The sequence below is a fragment of the Oryctolagus cuniculus genome, chromosome 3 (assembly GCF_051225735.1).
Source record: "Oryctolagus cuniculus isolate XC-2025 breed Fujian yellow rabbit chromosome 3, ASM5122573v1, whole genome shotgun sequence".
Taxonomy (NCBI): Eukaryota; Metazoa; Chordata; class Mammalia; order Lagomorpha; family Leporidae; genus Oryctolagus; species Oryctolagus cuniculus.
Window position 1 is genome coordinate 28,270,173 of NC_142869.1, and position 23,337 is coordinate 28,293,509.

The 23,337-nt window shown below is 39.7% G+C and overlaps 1 pseudogene; it reads right to left on the reverse strand.

The window, feature by feature from the left end:
- Window positions 1-4,437: 4,437 nt before the first annotated feature.
- Window positions 4,438-23,337, reverse strand: part of LOC103348922 (dnaJ homolog subfamily A member 1-like) — a 52,371-nt pseudogene continuing 33,471 nt past the window's right edge.

The window sequence follows — 23,337 nt, forward strand, 5'->3', positions numbered from 1 at the left end:
TTCACATTATGGTTCTTCAATTCCAAAACAAAGCTAACACAACTACAATTATTCTAAATTATAACTGCATAAGGTAAAATTATTTTTGAATGAATACTGTGGTAAACCCTTTCATAAAACAAAACAAAAAACCCTTTAATGTTGGGGGAAGCAAATCTCTAAGTTCCTAGAGCAGCTTTTAAAGAGACACAGCATTGTGAAATAAAACTTTGGTTTATCACACTATTAAAAAAGAAACACTAATGATTTTTATTAGAATGATGAAGTCCAAGGTGAACCTGGGCCCATGGGTTTCTCAGTATTACTTCTCATGATAAGCAACTATACCCCAGGAAAGCAGCAGGTGTTGTCCTAGAATGTTAAGAAAAAGGCAGTGAGTGCTTGGCAGGCTAATCTTTGATCTTCTTCTCTTTGTGGACCAAAGCTCACAACAGGAGGGGAAAGGAGACACTAAAGCAGGGACCTTTAGCAACTGAAGTTTAAGAAGTGATTGCAAGGACAGTAAGAAAGCAAAAACTTTTCATTAATAAAACCCCAGGTCTTCTTTGAAAATCTTCCAAACTCCTGTTTACAGGCCAATGCACCCAACAATCTACATAGTCTTTTCTGTAGACCACTATTCTAGATTCATTTGATGAGCACATAAATGAATGAACAAAGCTATAATCATATGATTTAATGTTTCCTTACTTATTGATGAAATTGTAAAAGGAAAAAGAGAAAAATAAGAAATTTTTAACTCAAGCAATCTATCTGTGGGGAATACATTGTTTGCAGTTATGGACAATGTGTCAGTGAAATACAATTCTTACGTGAAAACAACAGAATTTTCCTGTTTGCTTGGTTTGCACAGTCCCTAACAAATGTGGCCTGAGAACTTTGCTCCTGGAAACAGGATCAGAAATCCTTTCCTTTTTGTATTTCAGGGAACATGGCTCACTGCTGAGATGTATCCTCCCTCATATGACTCAGGCAAGACAGTAGGATGACTCCCTTGTAATCAATAAGAGCAAACACAGACTGTCCAGATCTCTACTCTTTGTCTCATAAACAATTAGCTTCACTCTTTGTCCCCACACAATGACCCATCTTGACAAAATGTGCACAAACTGAACCCAACTTTAATCTGGCTCCTTTCCTTTCCTGAGGCTTGCAAATTTGGGTTCATCTTTGGGCTTAAGGAAACATTGTAGAAAAACCCTGTAAACCTGTCTTCTGATGAGCTGATGGGAAAGGAAACTTTCTGCTCAAGGGTCTCATTGTGCACCTGCTCATTCCATTCTTGCACTCCTAGTTTTGTTCCAGTTTTGTTTACTCCTTGTGATAAAATAAGAGCCTTTTTAACCTGACCTTGAAATAATTACAGATCCTTGGCAATAGTCTGTTTGAATCAAGTCTGTTTTTACCTGAATCTGGATTCATTTTTTTATTTGACAGCCCTCAAGTGTGTGTGTGTGATACTCACACCTAACCATTTGAGTGACACTTTCAGTGAGTTAAAATTAAGCCATGTCTATGAACTTTAGCAAACATTCAAGAAAATTGAATTGACATTGATTGGTATTGTCCCTTAAGCATTCAAAGGGATATAGCAACAGCAACAAAAAAAAAAAAAAAAAAAAAAACCTGCACTGCTTAAGGGTACCTCAAAAATCTGATTAAAATCACTTGCTTCCTCCTGGATGTTGCATTATCACAAGGATACAGAACAAAGCTACATATTTTAAATCTTTATTTCATTACCATTTTATTTCCCATCTTATTCTTAGGATCTCACTGTTTCTTATCTCACTGTTTCTTTATCCTCCCAAAAATAAACATTCAAGAGTTTTGGTGGTTCTCCAAATTATATAATGATTATTATGTTTTTAAATGTATTATTTGAAAGACAGAAACACACAGAAAGAAGGAGATAGAGATCTTCCATCCTCCAGTTCGCTCCCCAAATGGCCGCAATGGCTAGAGTTGGGCCAATCTGAAGCCAGGACTTCTTCCTGGTCTCCCACATGAGTGCAGGGATCCAAGTATTTGGGCCATCTTCTGCTGCTTTCCAAGGTGTATTCACAGGGATCTGGATCAGAAGAGGAGCAGCCAGGACTCAAACCCACACCCATATGGTATGCTGGCACTACAGGTGGAGGCTTAACCTTCTATGCCACAATGCTGGTCTATGATAGTTATTTTTAAGGGGTAGTTGAACCCAACACAATGCAATCATTATTTGAATTTGGTGAGACTGACAGAGTAAATAGTATTTTTGGAAACTTCATTTGGTTTTAGTAGTGGTCATTATTATTTTATATTGGCATATGAAAAGAAAGTCCTAGGTAAAATTGCTTTGGAAACACTATAAATTAACATGGTAAAGCCATTTATTTTAGAAAATGATGAGGGACAAATAATATGTGTACAGACAAAGGACTAAAATATTACTGGAGCTGAAATTATTTTAAAAAATGGACAAAGCCCCATATGTATATGTGTAAGAATGTGTATAACATGTATATGAACATGTGTAAGAAATACATTTTTAAACATTTATTTATTTATTTGAAAGTTGGAGATTCAGAGAGAGGGAGAGTCTGGGGCGGGGGGAGTTCTTCCATCATCTGGTTCACTCTCCAGATTGCTGCAGTGGTCAGGGCTGGGCCAAGCTGAAGCTGGAATCCAGGAACTTCATCCAGGTCTCCCAAGTGGGTGGCAGGGGCCCAAACTCTTGGTCCATTTTTCTGCTTCTTTTCCCAGGCCAATGGCAGAGCAATGGGTAAGAAATGGAGCAGCCAGGACAGGAACTAGTACCCATCTGGGATGCCAGAATTGAGGATGGCAGCTTTACCAGCTGTGCTACAACATCAACCCTGATGGAATGCTTTTTAACTCCAAAACATTCCCTCAAGAAAAAAAAAATTATTTATTTGAAAGATAGAGTGACAAGGGTTGGAGCAAGGAGGGGGCAGAACCTCCATTTTCTGATTCACCCCCAAATACCCACAACAGCAAAGGTTAGGGCAAGCTGAAGACATGAGCCAGGAAATTCAAGCCATTCACTCTCTTGGGTGATAAGGACCCAAATACATGGGCCATCAATCACATGTGTGATCAATGTGTGACCAGGAAGCCTGATTGGAAGTTGACTAGACAGGACTTAAACCACACTATGATACTGGATGAGGGAATCCCATATGGTGACTTAACTTGCTGTGCTACAACGCTTGCCTCAAAATATGTTCATTTTGAAGCTATTTTCTTTCAACTATGTTCTTTCAACTTATAGTTCTTTCTACTATAATTGTTCATTATTTCCAGATCATTCTACCAATTTACATTTAGACCTATTTTAAATAAACTAAAACAATCACATTATATGTTACTTAACAAACACAAAAGCAAATTCCAGAAGCAGATTTAGTCATATGATTTAATATTGTGAACAAAAAGATCATTGAGGTTTCTGCTTTCCTCAGTAGATAGACCAGGGAATAAATCTTTTAGATTTAATGACAAAGAGCAAAAGCAATGAACTTAAAAAACTGATTTTCTTTGAATTTCAAATTAAATATTTTTCTGTATAGTTCAAATATTATATGAGAGTGAGATGAAAGTCTGCAAGCAAAATTCATTGTTATTTATGAAAAATATAAATAATGTGATGTGTAATAATTCCATGTGTGAAATAACTGCAGAAGGTTTCCATAAAACTGAAAGGATAGTAGTTGAAATACCATACAAGATGGTATTAGGGGGTGAATTTGTCTTCCAACATTGGCATTTTATAGATATATCACTTATGAATATATGTTTTCACTGTGAATTAGGAATATATATATGTATGTGTGTGTATATATATGTGTGTGTGTATATATATATATATATATTTATTCAGAAGTATCACATAGACAAAGACCCCACAGGAGACAGTTGCCTGGAACACAGTGCACTCTTATCTTAGGAATAAAGGCTCAGAGAAAAGAAGGTTGGTCCCAATTAGTCAAACAAAATGTCGATTAGTAGAGGGACAAGGCAGTTGCCCACTCAGTTTCTGACCCACAGGCAAGGTAGGTCTCTGATGCAATCAGGCAACAGCACCTGCTGCTACAAGAAACTGCATCCAAAACAGAGACTGTCTTTCAGAGATCAGCCGCTGTGCCTAGCACACATGGGCAGCAGATCTTATCCTCTTATCAGAGTGATATCACTGTAGCCTCATGGTACAGCAGTGAAAGGATGGTCTTCTTTTTCTTCAATCTATGATAAAAAAATATCAGCTACTTTTTTTTTCTTTTATATGTGCATTTATTCATCATTTAGCTTTTAAAACACTATTATACTTGAATATTAAAGCAAAAAGTGAGTAGTGAACATATTATGGTAATAGTCCTTCACTCATTCATTCACTGCTACCATAAAATGCTTGAAGTGACATATCCACTGGACCCATTAAGAGGTTTAACACCAAATACCTGCTCTGGGCTGATGTTCACCTTCCTCATATGCTTCTCCATGATAATGGTGTAGTCTTTCCTGGTTTAGATCAAAGTCCTCCAGTTCTACCTGATCTGTTTCATGAATTTCTTCTACATCCTTCCTCTCAGAGAGTAGTTTTTCCATCAGACAGAGTTTATCAGGAGAAAGAAAGCAATTTTTGGATAAGTTTACCTTATTTGCAATTGTGGAGAGCAACCCGGACTGGACTGAGTTACTGGAATTAAGACTTATTCTATGCATCTGCTCTCCCACAATATGGCGCTGGGAGAGGAGGCAACAGCTTCTACGCAGCTGCCTCTTGCCAACTTGAGTGATGACCTCCAGGAGCTGATCCTGCTCCTGATTGGAGGAGAGCAGCGTACTCGGTGTGTGGGCAGCCGAGTTGGGATTGGTGGAAGAGGACTATGAAGGAGGAGAGAGACGGCATGCACCAGGAACATCTAAGGGGAACATCTAAGAGGAACACCTGTGCAGCCCCCGAGAGAGCCGGCCGGCGGTGTGCCGCTCCCCTGTGGAAGTGGGGAATGTGGCAGGGGGAACCGCCCTTCCACGGAGGTGGAAGGGACGGTAGCCAACCCGGGAAGAACCAGCAGCAAACCCGGGGAGGGCCGAGCAGACGAAAGAACAGTGCAGGGTCCTGTGTCGTTCCTCCACGAAGACGGGGAGCGACATAATGGTACCGTGACTCGGATATGAAGCCTAGGCAGGGTTTAGTGTCGTTCTTCCATGAAGAGGGGGAGTGACAGTAATGATTAGAGGATCCTTTTCATAAGATCCATGATAAATTAGCATGCCTTCATCCATCACACACTTGATATCTCCATGTTTGACAATCAGACTTGGGTGAGAAATGATCACTATGGTTTAGTTGTCAAGAGTGGATATCAGCTTTTGGAAACCACATAATCGTTCAACAAATTGTAAGCCCATACACATGGAAAGATCTCCTTGTCAACTATAAACAATATGATCCGTCTGATGTAACTCAATGATAATATCAGCTGCATTTATTTAGTGTTTTCTATTTATAGTTCTGGTATTCCAAACTTATCAGTCAACTACTCAAGCCAAGGAAAGGGCTTCTAATAATTTTTAAAAAAGTCCCTTTTATGAGACTTGAAATTTGGATTAAAACACATGAAAATGTTTTTAAAGATTTATTTATCTATTTAAAAGGCATAAGTGATGGAAAACTAATATAAAATGTTCTCTCTTTCATCTACATATGGATATAGAGCTTTCCAAGCACGATTTATGGATTTTTCTTTTTTAAAAAACTTTTATTCAGTAAATATAAATTCCCAAAGTACAGTTTATGGATTACAATGACTTTTTCCTTCCCATAACTTCCCTCCCACCTGTATTTTCTTAAATGTGCATTCCTGAGTCTTGAGTCTTTGTTGAAAATAAGTTGGCTGTAAATATGTGGATTTATTTCTGGATTCTCTATTCCATGGCACTGGTCTATATCTATATGTTTTTTGTTTTTGTTTCTTTTGCCAGTATCACATTGTTTTTGTTTTTGTTTTTATTTTTAAGTTTTAAGGATTTCATTCAGTGAGAGAGTGCATAGGAAAGTGAGGGCTTATTTGGGGAGAAAGATAAGTCTAGAGATTAAGTTGGGAAGTTGGATCCATACCAAACAGAGAGTAGGCCAGCAGCAAGCCACATGTAGCAAGCATGCAGGCAAAAACACAGGGAGCTGGTGGCCTGAAGGCAATGTGCCCCTTAGGCATGGGCAGCAAGGGTAACAAAAAGGGAGGGGCCCACCGTGCTCCAGGCCTTTTATTCATTTCTAAGGGGAGTGGCTACATAGTCTGATTGGCAGATCGGCATACAGGTGAGGTCAGGTAGGGGCATGAGGTCACACAGGGGCAAATCTAATCAAATTTAATCTATCTACCTGCCTACATCATTCCCACTTCAGAGACATTCCAGCCCTTAATCCTAGAGCTGTTGTAGAATCATCGTTTGTTATTCTATAGCTGCTTCCTGCTCATGAGGGGCATAGCGCAGGCCCTGCCAGTCCTGGGTCTGGAAGTCTCCACCGATCTTATCTAACAAATTTGCTTAAAGAACTGTAGTAATCTCGGTCACTGCCAATGACTGTCTCCTGTATGGTCTGTTATCCCCAGAAGTTACTGAGTTCTGAAACATGAAAGTTTGTTAATTAGCATAAGCAAAACTGGAATAAAACCAAATATAAGTGGTGTGCCCCTTAATTTGGAAAGAACACATCTCACATCTCCCAGATAGTGGGTGGCGATAGGCTACCCTTATGTAGATTGTACACCCATTTAGCTTGAGCATAGAAAATTATGATAAAAAAAAACATTAGGAGTTTTATTGTCAATAACAGTTCCTAGGGAGATTCAAAAAAAGAAGCAGGCACAGCATGTCTGCCTTAAGGTGCAGTAGTCTTGATTTGACAAAAGCAGAAGTTTTAGTTATCTTTTTGTCTTTTGAAGAGGTACTTAAGGTCTTGATTGGCTTACAGGAATAATTAGACATGCCTTTTGAGTTCACCTGTGAAGACATAAGAGGTAGAATTTTAATCCTTAGTTTACTGAGGTAGTCATGCTCAGTAGCACCTGGTAAGGTTCCTTTTATTTAAGCTGCAATGATCTGAAGAGGATCTTTCTATGAATGGCTTGTTTAAGACTTCTAATGTTGGAGCTTTTGTTAAAAGCTATTTAATTCCTTGGAACAACTTTTGTGGCTCCCCTGTCCAGCACATAGTGTCTGTATCAGGGCCTTTTAAAGCCTCATACAATGGCTTGGACTCCATATTCCATAGAATCTTGCCATGAGCAATTCCCAATGTTGGAGCTTCTTTTAGAAGCGCCTTCATTTTTTGAAAGAACTTCTGTAGCTCCCCTATCCAGCACACTGTCTGCATCAGCGCCTTTTGAAGCTTTATACAAAAGCTTGGAATCCAAATCTTGGAATCCATATTCCATAGAATCCTGCCATTTCTGGAAATCTCCTTATCTGCCTTTTTTTTTTTAAATATAGAATAGCTTCATCTCTCTTGACTGAAAGAGCACACTTTCCAGGATTTAGAGCATATCCCAAGTAATCTACCTCTAGTTTAGAAACCCGAGCTTTCTTTGGGAAGTTCTGTATCATGACTTTCCTAGATTATGGGTTTCATGGATGCAGAAGAAAGTATCCCTTTGACACAGGTTTAGCACACAGTAAGATGTACTGAAGTGACTCTCTTATTAATAGCCCTGAGGCCTTTAATCATTCTGTACTCTGTATTTGACCTTATGTTAAAACATAGGATATATCACAGAGAGACATGGATCCAAGAGTTTGTGTTTGAGACAATTAACTTTAAAGAAACACCTAAGAATACAAGCAATGAAGCTTGACATTCAGACATAACTGAAATTTATGATGCATAAGAATATAATACACTAGAACAAGGTAAACTTTTGGGAACAAGTTTTACCATTAATACTAATATGTAACTCTTTGAGGGCAGAAGTCTTGCATGGGAAGTTATTACACAATGACTCCTGTTGTTAATATAACAATTAACACTATTACGTATAACATCAGTAATCACCCAAGGCTCTTGACATGAGCTGTCTGGGCTATGGAAGCCCTTTGAATCCACACACTGTCAGTATTTAGACTAGGCCATAAGCAAAGTGGAAGTTTTCTCCCTTCAGAGAAAAAAGTACATCCTTCTTTGATGACCATTTTTTTCCATAGAAAGTTTCTCCAAGTAGGACACTTCTTGCATAAGTGTCCTCACTTTCCATGCCTGAAATGCTCTCATGGACTTTTCAGCCAGACCAGAATGACTTTAGGGATGACTCTGAGGTCACTGAGTATTATAGCAGTTGTCATTCATGAGTCTGCTGTTTGGACTGTTTCCCATGTTGGCGCATTTACTCCTCTTTAATCCTATTTGTTATTAGTAGTAAACACTGAACCTTATTGATATGATCATCTAACAGTTAGTCCCATCTATATGATAACTTTAAAACTTAATCCTATTGGGGCCGGCGCTGTGGCTTAGTGGGTAAAGCCACTGTCTGAAGTGCTAGCAGCCCATATGGGCGCCGGTTTGAGTCCTGGCTACTCCATTTCCTATCCAGCTCTCTGCTATGGCCTGGGAAAGCAGTAGAAGATGGCCCAAGTCCTTGGGCCCCTGCACCCACATGGGAAACCTGGAAGAGGCTCCTGGCTCCTGGCTTTGGATCAGCACAGCTGCAGCTGTTGCAGTCAACTGGGGAGTGAGCCAGCAGATGGAAGACCTCTCTCTCTCTCTGCCTCTCCTCTCTCTTTCTAACTCTGACTTTCAAGTAAAATAAAATAAATCTTTAAAAAAACCCTTAATCCTATCTATATGATTACTTTAAAACTTAATCTTGTCTATATGATCACTTTAACAATGAAGATGTTACTTTTACCATCTAGCTTAGGGGGATTTGGGATCCCATGACAAAGTTTTAAGCTGTAGAAATAAGTCCATAGGAATGTATGCAGAATTATACAGCTTTACAGTTTCTTTGTAGGATCTGAGAAGATAAAAACAGACACAGCTTTTCACAAGCTTAATTATCCTTAAGCAGTTGACATGAATACATTGCATTAGTTATAATTCCTTAAGGACGTGACTTGGATGTATTGCATTAGTTACAGTTCTGACACCTTAGAGCTCTATTTGTCTACCAAATGGGGTCCATTATTTTATCAAGCCCAGTGAAAGGGTTTTTAATATTTTTTTCCTTTTTATTATTATCTTTGTTTAAACGCTGCTTAGTAAAGTAAAACAAATAACTAAAATAAAAAATTAAAATAATGAAGACCAGTGTTAAAGCTGCCAGTGTAAGCCAAAACCAATAAACAACAACAGCAGCAACAAAAAACAGTGTGGAAGCTGCCAGTGCAGAAGCCAAAACAAAGAATACCAGTGTGGAAGCCAAAACAGCAATTTACAACTTAAAAAAAATAAAAATGTGTGCTATTAATCAGGCAAGTGGCAGGCCATGGGGGTTGTCATCTTGGGGAGGAATCTGTTGCCCATCCTCTGGTAGGGGTGGAAGTTCCCATGGGGGATTGCCATCTTTGGAATGGAAGTCCTGCACTCTGTAGCAGGAAGTGGAGCATTTGCCATGTTTAATGCCCCGCCTCCCTGATGCTAACATGTTCCTAGGCAACCAAACCAGTTCTCCAGCTCAATATTAACAATTGAAAGCATGTTTGGCTTAAAAATCAAAGACTCTGAGGCAAAACAGAATTTTTAATACCCTTGGAGTCAGTCCATAAAATAAAGACTTTTTAAAGTTTCAACTGTAGAAAATATGTCAATTGTCTTTAAAACACATTACAAACAACTTGGAAACTTGAAACTAGCCCTCTGTGAAAATTCTTCTCATCTCTCTGCTCGAATTCCATTAGCACTAACATTCTCAAAGCAGGAAACAGCAAAAAAAAAAAAAAAAAAAAATCAATCCATGCTTTTTCTGAAAGCTACCAGCATTAAGACTCAAAGAAAAACCATATAAGTTAATCACTGTTTGTCTGTTTTGAATAAACACACTAGCTAGAGCCTCAGGAGTGGCTACAATTTTTCCACCAGGGCAGGGCTAGCTAGAGCCATGGCCACTGCAGCGACAATGCTTATCCTGTTTGCAAGGCCCCCCTCCTCCATGGGGTGGCCACGACTCAGCTGGTGGCTATTCTGAGAGTGGCCCAGCCCCACCCCACCCCCACACTCAAGTGGGTCAGAAACAGAGGCAGGTGGGATCAGCAGCTTCCAACCCTATCTCTGCTGTTTGGGCTCCTGCCCTTTGCCCAGGGATACATCCACCTCCGTGCCTAGGCCAGGTGCTGCTGGAACTGGACAAGCTGCAAAAAAGCATAGTCAGCTAGGCTGGAGCATGCACTTTCTGAGGGGGGTGAGCACAATCCAGGCCCTGCACCCATCACAAGAGTCAAAAGCTGCCCCTTCCTCCAGTGGGGACCCAAGCAGGGTGTGCAGGGTGAGCATGGAGTACAGATGGGGAGGGAGCAGAGTGCAAGATGAGTAGGGTTAGACACCATGGGAAGCCAGTTCTTACCATGTTGTCAGTTTTTCCTTTTAAACCAATAAACAATCTCGGGAATCTCTCCATTATGAAGGGTCCTGCCAGAGTCACCATTTTGATACCATCTTGCTTATTAATATTTTTTCAATATCAATAAGTCTTGTGTGTTCTTGCCACTTATTCAGAGAAGAATTCTGACTAGTGGCTTAAATAGACCAGGCAACAGGGTAAGTTTTAAGGATTTTATTCAGCGAGAGAGATGCATAGGAAAATGAGGGCAGCAAGCGCAACAAAAAGAAATCATTTTGTTTAAGTTATTATTGCTTTGTAGTATTTTTCCTTTAGGATTTATTTATTTATTTGAAAGTCATAGTTACAAAGAGAGAGGGAGAGACAGAAAGAGAGAGATGTCTTCCATACATTAATTCACTTTCCAGATGGCCACAATGACTGGGGCTGGGACAGGCTGAAGCCAGGAGCCAGGAGCCTCTTCCAGGTTTCCCAGGTGGGTGACAGCGACATAATCACTTGGACCATCTTCTGCTGCTTACCCAGGCCATTTGCGGGAGCTGGACCAGAAGTGGCTCAGCCAGGACACAAATCAGCCCCTGAATGCGATGCTGACCTTGTATGTGGTGGCTTTACTTACTAGGTCAAAATGCTGGCCTCCAATATTTCTGTTCTTAATATGACAAAGACCTCTCTTTTATGTTTTCCTAGAAGCTTGATGGTTTACCTCTTATTATTGTTATATGTTTATTGGTCAAAGTTTTCAAAAATTTGTGTTTTATAAATATAAATAATATATTATTATTTTATTCCAATAATATGTATTGAAATACTACTTTTACCCATTGAATTGTGTTCAAAACTTGTTGAATTAAACTGATCATAAAATATGGATCAATCTGTGGACTTTCTGTTGTTTTGTCAATCTGAATGTTGAAGAAAAGTTCATATACTCAAATGGTATGCTATTAATGTGCCACAAACATGTTGCATAATCAGCCAAACTGAAAACTATAAACTGGAAAATATTTCAAGGGTGCTTGATCATTTTTGGAAATACATAAATTTGTTGGAGTTAGGATATCTCACTCTAGCAACTCAAGCAGTTACCCAGCAGTAAAACTTCACTTTGGAACCTTGTTTTTCTGTGCTGTGTACATTCTTGAAAATAAAATAATTTTTCCTCTTTTTTCCTTGTGTGATTTAAGTACAGAAAAATTACCTTCAAAAATAAACTGCAGAAAACAAATTACAATGTGTTTGGAGTCTTACATAGCTCAGGTTGTGAAATCTGTAGCATAAAAAAAGCAAGCCACCTAGAAGCAAAAGGAGGTATTTTCTGAACTTGGGGAGTCATACTAATGTCAACTGAACTCATGAGGAGTCAATGTGCCAAATTCTGGGACAAAGAATGAATGGCGAGTTGGTTGTAGAAAGATTAACAGAAGATCCATGAATCCAGTTGCCATCAGGAGTAGTCCAAAGCATTCTGGCTGAGTGAGTGCTGCTATTGACCACACATAGTGTGAGATTTGGAGTAAGAAGAGTTGTCTCTAATTGAGTTGTAGTCTTTGTGACCTTGGTAAAGCAAATGAAGTTCAGCACTCTAACTGGAATTCATGGAGTTAATATTATCTCCTAGTGTCATCATAAAAATCAAATGAAATTATAAGAAACAAATAGTTGAAATATGCTTTTTTAAAAAGATTTATTTATTTATTTGAATGTCAGAGTTACACAGAGAGAGGAGAGGCAGAGAGAGAGAGAGAGAGAGAGAGAGAGAGGTCTTCCATCCATTGGTTCACTCCCCAATTGGCCGCAATGGCCAGAGCTGTGCTGATCTGAAGCCAGAGCCAGGAGCTTCGTCCAGATCTCCCATGGGGGTACAGGGGCCCAAGAACTTGGGCCATCTTTTATTGCTTTCCCAGGCCATAGCAGAGAGCTGGATCAGAAGTGGAGCAGCTGGGTCTCAAACCGGCACCCATATGAGATACCGGGGCTTCAGGCCAGGGCGTTAACCCGCTGTGCCTCAGTGCCGGCCCCAAAATATGCTTTTAATATGTTATAAATGATTAAAGGGCATGTAAATGGTATTTATTTTTATGTGAAACATTATACAGAAGGAAGGAAGTGGAGAATGTTACTACTAGTAACAGCATTTTATCTTTTTTTGTTTTTTGTGCTTTCACTTTTCAGATTAAAAATGCCCATGAGATGAAAAGTAGTTTACGTTTTTTTCTTCAAAGAGATGAATATGCATGGACTGTTGATGTTCTGCCCTTCAGTTAATGGAAATATATACTTAGTCGTGTCCGGCAAGATGGCGGAATAGGAAGGGAGCACACTGATAGTCTGGGGAGAGATAGTTTAATAAAAGTGGAGATACTGCAGGTTCAAGGAAGAGTAGGGGAGGAAACAGCACAAGAAACTCTTCCGGAACGCGTGACTCACAGCGGACCTGCGTGGAGAGCGTGGGAGCCCACAGTTCGGGACATCAGCGGCAGACTCAACACACCAGCGCTGGAACGCGAGGTGAGCCGAACCTCAATAGCCAGAGACACCAGCAGGCAAGCGGAGAGAGGAGACTAGAGGGAACGACCCCTGGGGGGGGGGAAGTTCACAAGGCTAACTGGAAGAGAGAGAGAGAGAGAAAAAAGGGTGACTAGTACGGACACGGGTTTCTCTCTCTCCGCTCACCTCTCAAGGGCGAGCAAGACAAAGAGCAGGCGCCATCTTGGACATACGTCATAAGCAGAGCGACCTCAAGTCTGCACCGGCCCTGAGCCTAGCAGAAAAACCTGACTCTGGGCGGGGCGAATTAACAGGAGATTAGGAGCTAGTAAATTTGTGGTGCTACTGAACTGAGACTGTGAAAAAAGAGACGGTGGGGGAGAGAACTCACGGAATTCATGTGAGCACTCTCCAGAGACGCTACAATTCCGTAACTTTGGCAACCCAGTGGGAGGCTGAAGGAGAATTTGAGCCCACTCTGAGGGCCGAACAGATTCCCTGTGGGGATCTTGGGAAAGAGCTTCCGATCTCTGGCTCCTGTGGGTATATCATTTGCCTGCTAACTACCTCCAACTTCGTTCAGCTGTGCGGAATTACTTCCCTTTTGAATCAAAAAAAAAAAAGAGAGAGAGAGAGAGAGATTTACCACGCCTAACCTGGGAGTGTCACCTTTGGCACACCAAACAGAGCTCTCAGGCCACACCCATCTCAAGCCCTAAGGCTCCATCAAAAACAGATAGTCCACTTAATCTAGAGTCATAGTATAACAAGAAAAAGCACCACAGTGAAGAAACCAAATATCTCCAATATGCCAAATAACAAACGCAAAAACCGAGGTAATAAAAACAAGGAAGTCACCATGACGCCCTCAAATGAAAAAGACACCCCAATTCAAGACTATGAAGATGATGACATAGAAGAAATGCAAGAAGCAGATCTCAAAAAATTGATAAGAACATTAAGAAGTTCTCAAAAACAAATTCTGGAACTACACAAATCCTTAATGGACAAGATAGAAAATCTCTCTCGTGAAAATGAAATATTAAGGAGGAATCAAAATGAAACGAAACAACTAGTACAACAGGAAACTGTGATAGTGACTGAAGTGAAGAATTCAATAGATCAAATGAAAAACACAATAGAGAGCCTTACAAACAGAATGGGTGAAGCAGAAGAGAGAATATTGGACTTAGAAGACAGAGAACAGGAAAGGATACAGTCAGACCAAAGAAAAGAAGAGGAAATTAGAAATCTGAAACATATTGTCGGGAATCTTCAGGATACTATTAAAAAAACCAACATTCGGGTTCTAGGAGTTCCTGAAGGCATGGAGAGGGAAAAAGGATTAGAAGGCCTTTTTAGTGAGATATTAGCAGAAAATTTCCCAGGTTTGGAGAAGGACAGAGAAATCCTAGTACAGGAAGCCCACAGAACCCCTAATAAACACGACCAAAAGAGATCCTCACCACGACACGTTGTAATTAAACTCTCCACAGTGAAACATAAAGAAAAGATCCTAAAATGTGCAAGAGAGAAACGTCAGATTACTCTCAGAGGATCTCCAATCAGACTCACAGCTGACTTCTCATCAGAAACTCTAAAAGCTAGGAGGGAATGGCGAGATATAGCCCAGGTACTAAGAGAGAACAACTGCCAGCCCAGAATATTATATCCTGCAAAGCTATCATTTGTGAATGAAGGTGAAATAAAGACTTTTCATTGCAAACAGAAATTGAAAGAATTTGTTGCCACTCGTCCAGCCCTGCAAAAGATGCTTAAAGATGTGTTACACACAGAAACACAGAAACACGGTCATCAATATGAAAGAAGGTAAAGGAAGGAAACCAAGGAAGGAAACCTCACAGCAAAAGATCACAGGGAATTCAAAGCATATATTAGAACTTATCTTTGGCAAATGGCAGGGCAAAGTTACCACTTATCATTAGTCACTTTGAACGTGAATGGCCTGAACTGTCCAGTTAAAAGACACCGATTGGCTGATTGGGTTAAGGAACAAAACCCATCTATTTGCTGCTTACAAGAAACACATCTTTCCAACAAAGATCCATACAGACTGAAAGTGAAAGGCTGGAAAAAGATATACCATGCCAACAGAAATGAAAAAAGAGCGGGCGTAGCCATCTTAATATCGGACAACATAAACTTTACCACAAAAACTGTTAAGAGAGACAAAGAGGGACACTATATCATGATTAAGGGATCAATTCAACAGGAAGATATAACAATTATCAATGTATATGCACCTAACTACAGGGCACCAGTTTATCTAAAAGATTTATTAACGGACTTAAAGGGAGACTTAGACCCCAATACAGTAGTACTGGGGGACTTCAATACTCCACTCTCAGAAATAGACAGATCATCCGGTCAGAAGATCAACAAGGATACAGTAGATTTAAATGACACTATAGCCCAAATGGATCTAACAGATATATACAGAACTCTCAATCCTACAGCTAAAGATTTTACATTCTTCTCAGCAGTACATGGAAGCTTCTCTAGGATTGACCACATACTAGGCCATAAAGCGAGTCTCAGCAAATTCAAAAGAATTAGAATCATACCATGCAGCTTCTCAGACCATAAAGGAATGAAGTTGGAAATTACCAACTCAGGAATCCCTAGAGCATACACAAACACATGGAGATTGAACAACATGCTCCTGAATCAACAATGGGTCATAGAAGAAATCAAAAGAGAAATCAAAAACTTTCTGGAAGTAAATGAGGATAACAGCACAACATACCAAAACTTATGGGACACAGCAAAAGCAGTGTTAAGAGGAAAGTTTATATCAATAGGTGCCTACATCAAGAAATTGGAAAGACACCAAATAGATGAGCTTTCCATTCACCTCAAGGATCTAGAAAACCTACAGCAAATCAGACCCAAATCTAGTAGGAGAAGAGAAATAATTAAAATCAGAGAAGAAATCAACAGGATTGAATCAAGAAAAACATTACAAAAAATCAGCCAAACGAAGAGCTGGTTTTTTGAAAAAATAAACAAAATTGACACCCCATTGGCCCAACTAACTAAAAAAAGAAGAGAAAAGACCCAAATCAATAAAATCAGAAATGAAAAAGGAAATGTAACAACAGACACCACAGAAATAAAAAGAATCATCAGAAATTACTACAAGGACTTGTATGCCAGCAAACAGGGAAACCTATCAGAAATGGATAGATTCCTGGACACATGCAACCTGCCTAAATTGAACCAGGAAGACATCGAAAACCTAAACAGACCCATAACTGAGACAGAAATTGAAACAGTAATAAAGGCCCTCCCAACAAAGAAAAGCCCAGGACCAGATGGATTCACTGCTGAATTCTACCAGACGTTTAAAGAAGAACTAACTCCAATTCTTCTCAAACTATTCAGAACAATCGAAGAAGAGGGAGTCCTCCCAAATTCTTTCTATGAAGCCAGCATCACCTTAATTCCTAAGCCGGAAAAAGATGCAGCACTGAAAGAGAATTACAGACCAATATCCCTGATGAACATAGATGCAAAAATCCTCAATAAAATTCTCGCCAATAGAATGCAACAACACATCAGAAAGATCATCCACCCAGACCAAGTGGGATTCATCCCTGGTATGCAGGGATGGTTTAATGTGCGCAAGACAATCAATGTGATACACCACATTAATAGACTGCAGAAGAAAAACCATATGATTATCTCAATAGATGCCGAGAAAGCATTTGATAAAATACAACACCCGTTCATGATGAAAACTCTAAGCAAACTGGGTTTGGAAGGAACATTCCTCAATACAATCAAAGCAATCTATGAAAAACCCACAGCCAACATCCTATTGAATGGGGAAAAGTTGGAAGCATTTCCACTGAGATCTGGTACCAGACAGGGATGCCCACTCTCACCACTGCTATTCAATATAGTTCTGGAGGTTCTAGCCAGAGCTATTAGGCAAGAAAAAGAAATTAAAGGGATACAAATTGGGAAGGAAGAGCTCAAACTATCCCTCTTTGCAGATGACATGATTCTTTATTTAGAGGACCCAAAGAACTCTACTAAGAGACTATTGGAACTCATAGAAGAGTTTGGCAAAGTAGCAGGGTATAAAATCAATGCACAAAAATCAACAGCCTTTGTATACACAGACAATGCCATGGCTGAGGAAGAACTTCTAAGATCAATCCCATTCACAATAGCTACAAAAACAATCAAATACCTTGGAATAAACTTAACCAAAGACGTTAAAGATCTCTACGATGAAAATTACAAAACCTTAAAGAAAGAAATAGAAGAGGATACCAAGAAATGGAAAAATCTTCCATGCTCATGGATTGGAAGAATCAACATCATCAAAATGTCCATTCTCCCAAAAGCAATTTACAGATTCAATGCAATACCAATCAAGATACCGAAGACCTTCTTCTCAGATCTGGAAAAAATGGTGCTGAAATTTATATGGAGGCACAAGAGACCTCGAATAGCTAAAGCAATCTTGTACAACAAAAACAAAGCCGGAGGCATCACAATACCAGATTTCAGGACATACTACAGGGCAGTTGTAATTAAAACAGCATGGTACTGGTACAGAAACAGATGGATAGACCAATGGAACAGAATTGAAACACCAGAAATCAACCCAAACATCTACAGCCAACTTATATTTGATCAAGGATCTAAAACTAATTCCTGGAGCAAGGACAGTCTATTCAATAAATGGTGCTGGGAAAATTGGATTTCCACATGCAGAATCATGAAGCAAGACCCCTACCTTACACCTTACACAAAAATCCACTCCACATGGATTAAAGACCTAAATCTACGACCTGACACCATCAAGTTACTAGAGAACATTGGAGAAACCCTTCAAGATATTGGCACAGGCAAAGAATTTCTGGAAAAGACCCGGGAGGCACAGGCAGTCAAAGCCAAAATCAACTATTGGGATTGCATCAAATTGAGAAGTTTCTGTACTGCAAAAGAAACAGTGAGGAGAGTGAAAAGACAACCGACAGAATGGGAAAAAATATTTGCAAACTATGCAACAGACAAAGGGTTAATAACCAGAATCTACAAAGAGATCAAGAAACTCCACAAAAACAAAACCAACAACCCACTTAAGAGATGGGCCAAGGACCTCAATAGACATTTTTCAAAAGAAGAAATCCAAATGGCCAACAGGCACATGAAAAAATGTTCAAGGTCATTAGCAATCAGGGAAATGCAAATCAAAACCACAATGAGGTTTCACCTCACCCCGGTTAGAATGGCTCACATGCAGAAATCTACCAACAACAGATGCTGGCGAGGATGTGGGGAAAAAGGGACACTAACCCACTGTTGGTGGGAATGCAAACTGGTCAAGCCACTATGGAAGTCAGTCTGGAGATTCCTCAGAAACCTGAAGATAACCCTACCGTTCGACCCAGCCATCCCACTCCTTGGAATTTACCCAAAGGAATTTAAATTGGCAAACAAAAAAGAGGTCTGCACCCTAATGTTTATTGCAGCTCAATTCACAATAGCTAAGACCTGGAACCAACCTAAATGCCCATCAACGATAGACTGGATAAAGAAATTATGGGATATGTACTCTTTAGAATACTATACCGCAGTAAGAAACAACGAAATCCAGTCATTTGCAACAAAATGGAGGAATCTGGAACACATCATGCTGAGTGAAGTAAGCCAGTCCCAAAGGGACAAATACCATATGTTCTCCCTGATCGGTGACGACTGACTGAACACCAAGAGGGAAACCTGTTGGAGTGAGGTGGACACTATGGGAAATGGTGGCTTGATCAGCATAGCCCTGACTGTTAATGAACAACTAAATACATTATCCCTCTTAGTAGTTTTTTTTGTCTGTTCTACTTAATATGACTGGTTTAGATCTTTAATTGATGCACAGTTATTCTTAAGTGTTGAAAATTAACTGAAATGTGATCCCTGTTGAACATGGTGGTGGGAATGGGAGAGGGAAGAGATGTATAATTTGGGACATGCTCAGGCTGACTTGCCCCAAGTGGTGGAGCTGGAAGCATACCAGGGGATTCCAATTCAATCCCATCGAGGTGGCATGTACCAATGCCATCTCACTGTTCCAGGTGATCAGTTTCAGTTCACAGTTGGTCATGGTGAAGGGACTGGGAGTCAAAGGGAGCACATAGACAAGTCTAGTACCTGCTAACGCTAACTGATGGAGTAAATAAAGGGGAGAGTGATCCAACATGGGAAGTGAGAATCTCAGCAGACTCATAGAATGGCAGATGTCCTAAATAGCACTCTGGCCTCAGAATCAGCCCTAAAGGCATTCGGAGCTGGCTGAAAAGCTCATGAGAGTATTTCAGGCATGGAAAGCCAAGACACTCTGGCAAAAGATCTCTGCGAGTGAGATCCCAGTGGAAAGAACAGGCCATCAAAGAAGGAGGTACCTTTCTCTGAAGGGAGGAGAGAACCTCCACTTTGACTATGACCTTGTCTAAACAAGATAAGAATCGGAGAACTCAGAGGGCTTCCATAGCCTTGGAAACTCATGACTGGAGCATAGGGAGATTACTGATGCCATAGACAGGAGTGTCAATTGGTAAAGTCAACAACAGGAGTCACTGTGCACTTACTCCTCATGTAGGATCTCTATCCTTAATGTGCTGTACATTGAGATTTAATGGTATAACGAGTACTCAAACAATATATTTCACTTTGTGTTTCTATGGGGGTGCAAACTGTTGAAATCCTTACTTAATGCATACTAAACTGATCCTCTGTAAAAAAAAAAAAAAAAAAAAAAAAAAGAAATTATCAATTCCCAACTTGACTCTCACTGGGATTAAACATGACAATAGGTCTGCTCTGATTTCATCATCATTTTAAAAAATCATCTATTATTTTTCACTTTATGTTTCTGTGTGGGAGCAAACTGTTGAAATCCATACTTAATGTATACTAAGCTGATCTTCTGTATATTAAGATAATCGAAAATGAATCTTGATGTGAATGGAAGGGGAGGGGGAGTGGGAAAGGGGAGGGTTGTGGGTGGGAGGGACGGTATGGGGGGAAAGCCATTGTAATCCATAAGTCGTACTTTGGAAATTTATATTCATTAAATAAAAGTTTAAAAAAAAAAAAAAAGAAATATATACTTAGTCACAATAAAACTTAAAGATGAACTTGCACTAACTCCTCAGTTTATAGGGAAGAAATGGGAGTCCTATGGGCTTACTTTGAGAAGGTTTCTAGATCTCATACTGTCTTTGGCACTAGACCTGGAAAGAGAAAAGAAAACACAGGAATATGATTCATTTTATTTGCCTTGTCTTTCAAATCCAGGCAAAAGGGGTATTCATAGAAATTCATGGAAAATTAGTTACCTTGGAATTCCACTTTTCCATGAACTTTTTGAAGTTACTGCATATTACTAATTGTGTCATCTTAAAGATAAAGAACAGAACTCACAAAAGTGATGATGAGTGATCATCTCTCTACAAAAACAATGATTTAAAAAGCTATTAAGTAGCAATTCCCAGTGAAGAAAATCAGATGAGATGCCACAGTGCTTGCTATTAGTGTAGTATCACAATATAATTGAAGAAAGCAAGGAAGAAAAATGTTGTCCACAACATCTCTCCATCAATTTCCCATTTGAAGATGATGGAATTGAGTTCAGGTCTCAGACTTGAATCAGAGAACTAGGACTGCTATGTGAAATCCAGATAGAGCCCCATGGAACCTGTACATCCTAGGACAACAATCACAATCTGAGCCTTGAGACCTATTAACTAAATGGTGAAAAGACTTCAACAACCCCATTAACCTCAGGCAGCCCATCAAGGAGCAATTCTTTACTTGCTAAGTATCAGACAGGAAAGTGACCATGTGACTTTGCCTTGTAATTCAATGCCAGTCCCATTGATGAGAATGACAGAACTCAAAAATTCCTAATCCAATAACAGTACTCATGGAGAGAACTTTAAGCCTGTCCCAGCACAGGAAGAAATCTGCACCTTTATGAGAATCATATTTTGGCCTGCATTGACACCAGCTGTAGTGAGAGCTTGGGATACACCCCTCAGACAATGTAGGTTCCTTTGAGATTCAGGCGCAACCCCATTAAGCATCAGCCTCAGTGACTAAAGGACTGCTTCCATCACCCTTTTCCCAAGCTTAGTGCAGTGCAGAGAAAGACTCCATCCAATGGGGGTATGACAGGATAGTAAATGCATGATTTTGCTTTGGAATCAGTTCTGGCCAGTGAAATCTAACAATGAATGAGCTCTGTTGATCCATAGATGGATCCCCTGCAACTACCACGGTGCAAGGAAGAAACTTGTGCTCTCTGTTATCTGAGTTCATTTTCACCTGACAACACGTGGCTGTTTGCAGTGGTCTCAAGACTTGGGTCTACCACAGAAGTGGAGAACTCATATTAGTTTTGGTTTTAGTCCCTCTCCTGTGCTACACTTGTCTTGGCAGGCTTGGCGGGTCTTGGATTCTGGATGTGATCTAGCATTGTGGCCTTGCTGAGCACTGGGCTATACATCATAGTGTTCCCGGAACCTGAGGCAGCACAACACAGAGAGTAATTGTGTCCTGTGTCTGGAGGAAGAAGAGAAGTAGGTGCCAACTCCTTGCATAGGATCCTGGGGAAAATCCCCATATGGTAAGAGAGAAGACAGGGTATAATTCCATGGTGCCTGATCACAAGTCATCGACTATGAAAGAGCCATTTGGACCCACTTTGTCCCCAGGGAGAAGCTTGCTAGGACGATTACCCTACTGAGGTACTTCCCCAGCTCATTTGGAGCAACAAACCAAAATGGATTTTGAAAAATTTGCCTTGATGAGCTCTATAGTGCTATAATTGCAACAACACATCAATATGGACTCAGTAAATCCAGACTTAAAGTGTTCTCTAGTGTTGAAGTAGCAGAAGAAATCATAGATTCTAAGAAAATAGGCAGCCTGCTTAGACTTTGCAGAAGGTCATATTGTGAAGAATGGAGTAAATAAACAATCCTCAAGCATACAAATGATGTTTTCCATCAATAATTAAGAGTTTCTGGGGATTGTGATCTCACCTAATAGACAGAATGAGGTTCCATAAAACAACGATATAGCAATTGGCATGTGTAAACATTCAGAGAAATCAAATATAGCTCTTTTAAGGAAACCCAACAAGTCTCAATAAAACACAAATGATTTAGTTCTCTATTAAACAAATTCAACAGATATTTAAATAATCAGAAAATCAAAAATAAATTCTTAAAATTGAAGTACACTAAACAAAATTAAAATGCAACAGAGGATATCCAAAACATAGAACAAACAGAAGAATTAGTGAACTTGAAGACAGGCTATTTTGAAAATATGATCAGATGGTAAAAAAGAGAAAATAGCGAAAAAGAATAAAAAAGCTCCTGGAAACTTTCGGATAACATCAAAGAGAAAATATTCAGATTATTGGGGTTGAAGAGGGACTTGAGGAGGCCAAAGGTCTATAAAGCTTAGTCAAAGACATAATAGAAAAATTGACAAACTTAGAGTTGGATATGAATACCTGGGCACAGAAAAGTAAAAGATTTCATTCATCCAAGCTATATGAGAATATGAGAGGACTTCAGAAGTTCATGGGAAAAATACATTTAAAATTTAAGTTTACTTCAATGGAGAAGATTTTTAAAATGTATATTTTTATACAATGCATTTTAATGAACTTTTGAATTACTCTTGAATTACAATAAAACTCTCAAATGTTGAAAGCAAAGAGAATTCTCAGTAGAAAAGAAAATTACAGTAGTACGGCGTTACCTGTTGACAATTTCAGAAAACATAAGTGAATTGAGTTATCCATTTAAAAGACATAGAATAGTTTAATGGATAAAAATGACACAATTATATACTGCTTTTTTTTAAAATTTTTTTGACAGACAGAGTGGACAGTGAGAGAGAGATACAGAGAGAAAGGTCTTCCTTTACCATTGGTTCACCCTCCAATGGCTACTGCGGCTGGTGTACTGTGGCCCGCGCACCACACTGATCCGAAGCCAGGAGAAAGGTGCCTCTCCTGGTCTCCCATGGGGTGCAGGGCCCAAGCACTTGGGCCATCCTCCACTACACATCCGGGCCACAACTGGAAGAGGAGCAACTGGGACAGAATCCAGCTCCCCGACTGGGACTAGAACCAGATGTGCCGGTGCTGCAGGCAGAGGATTAGCCTATTGAGCCAATGGCGCCGGCCATATACTGCTTTTTTTAAAGATTTATTTATTTTACTTGAAATTCAGAG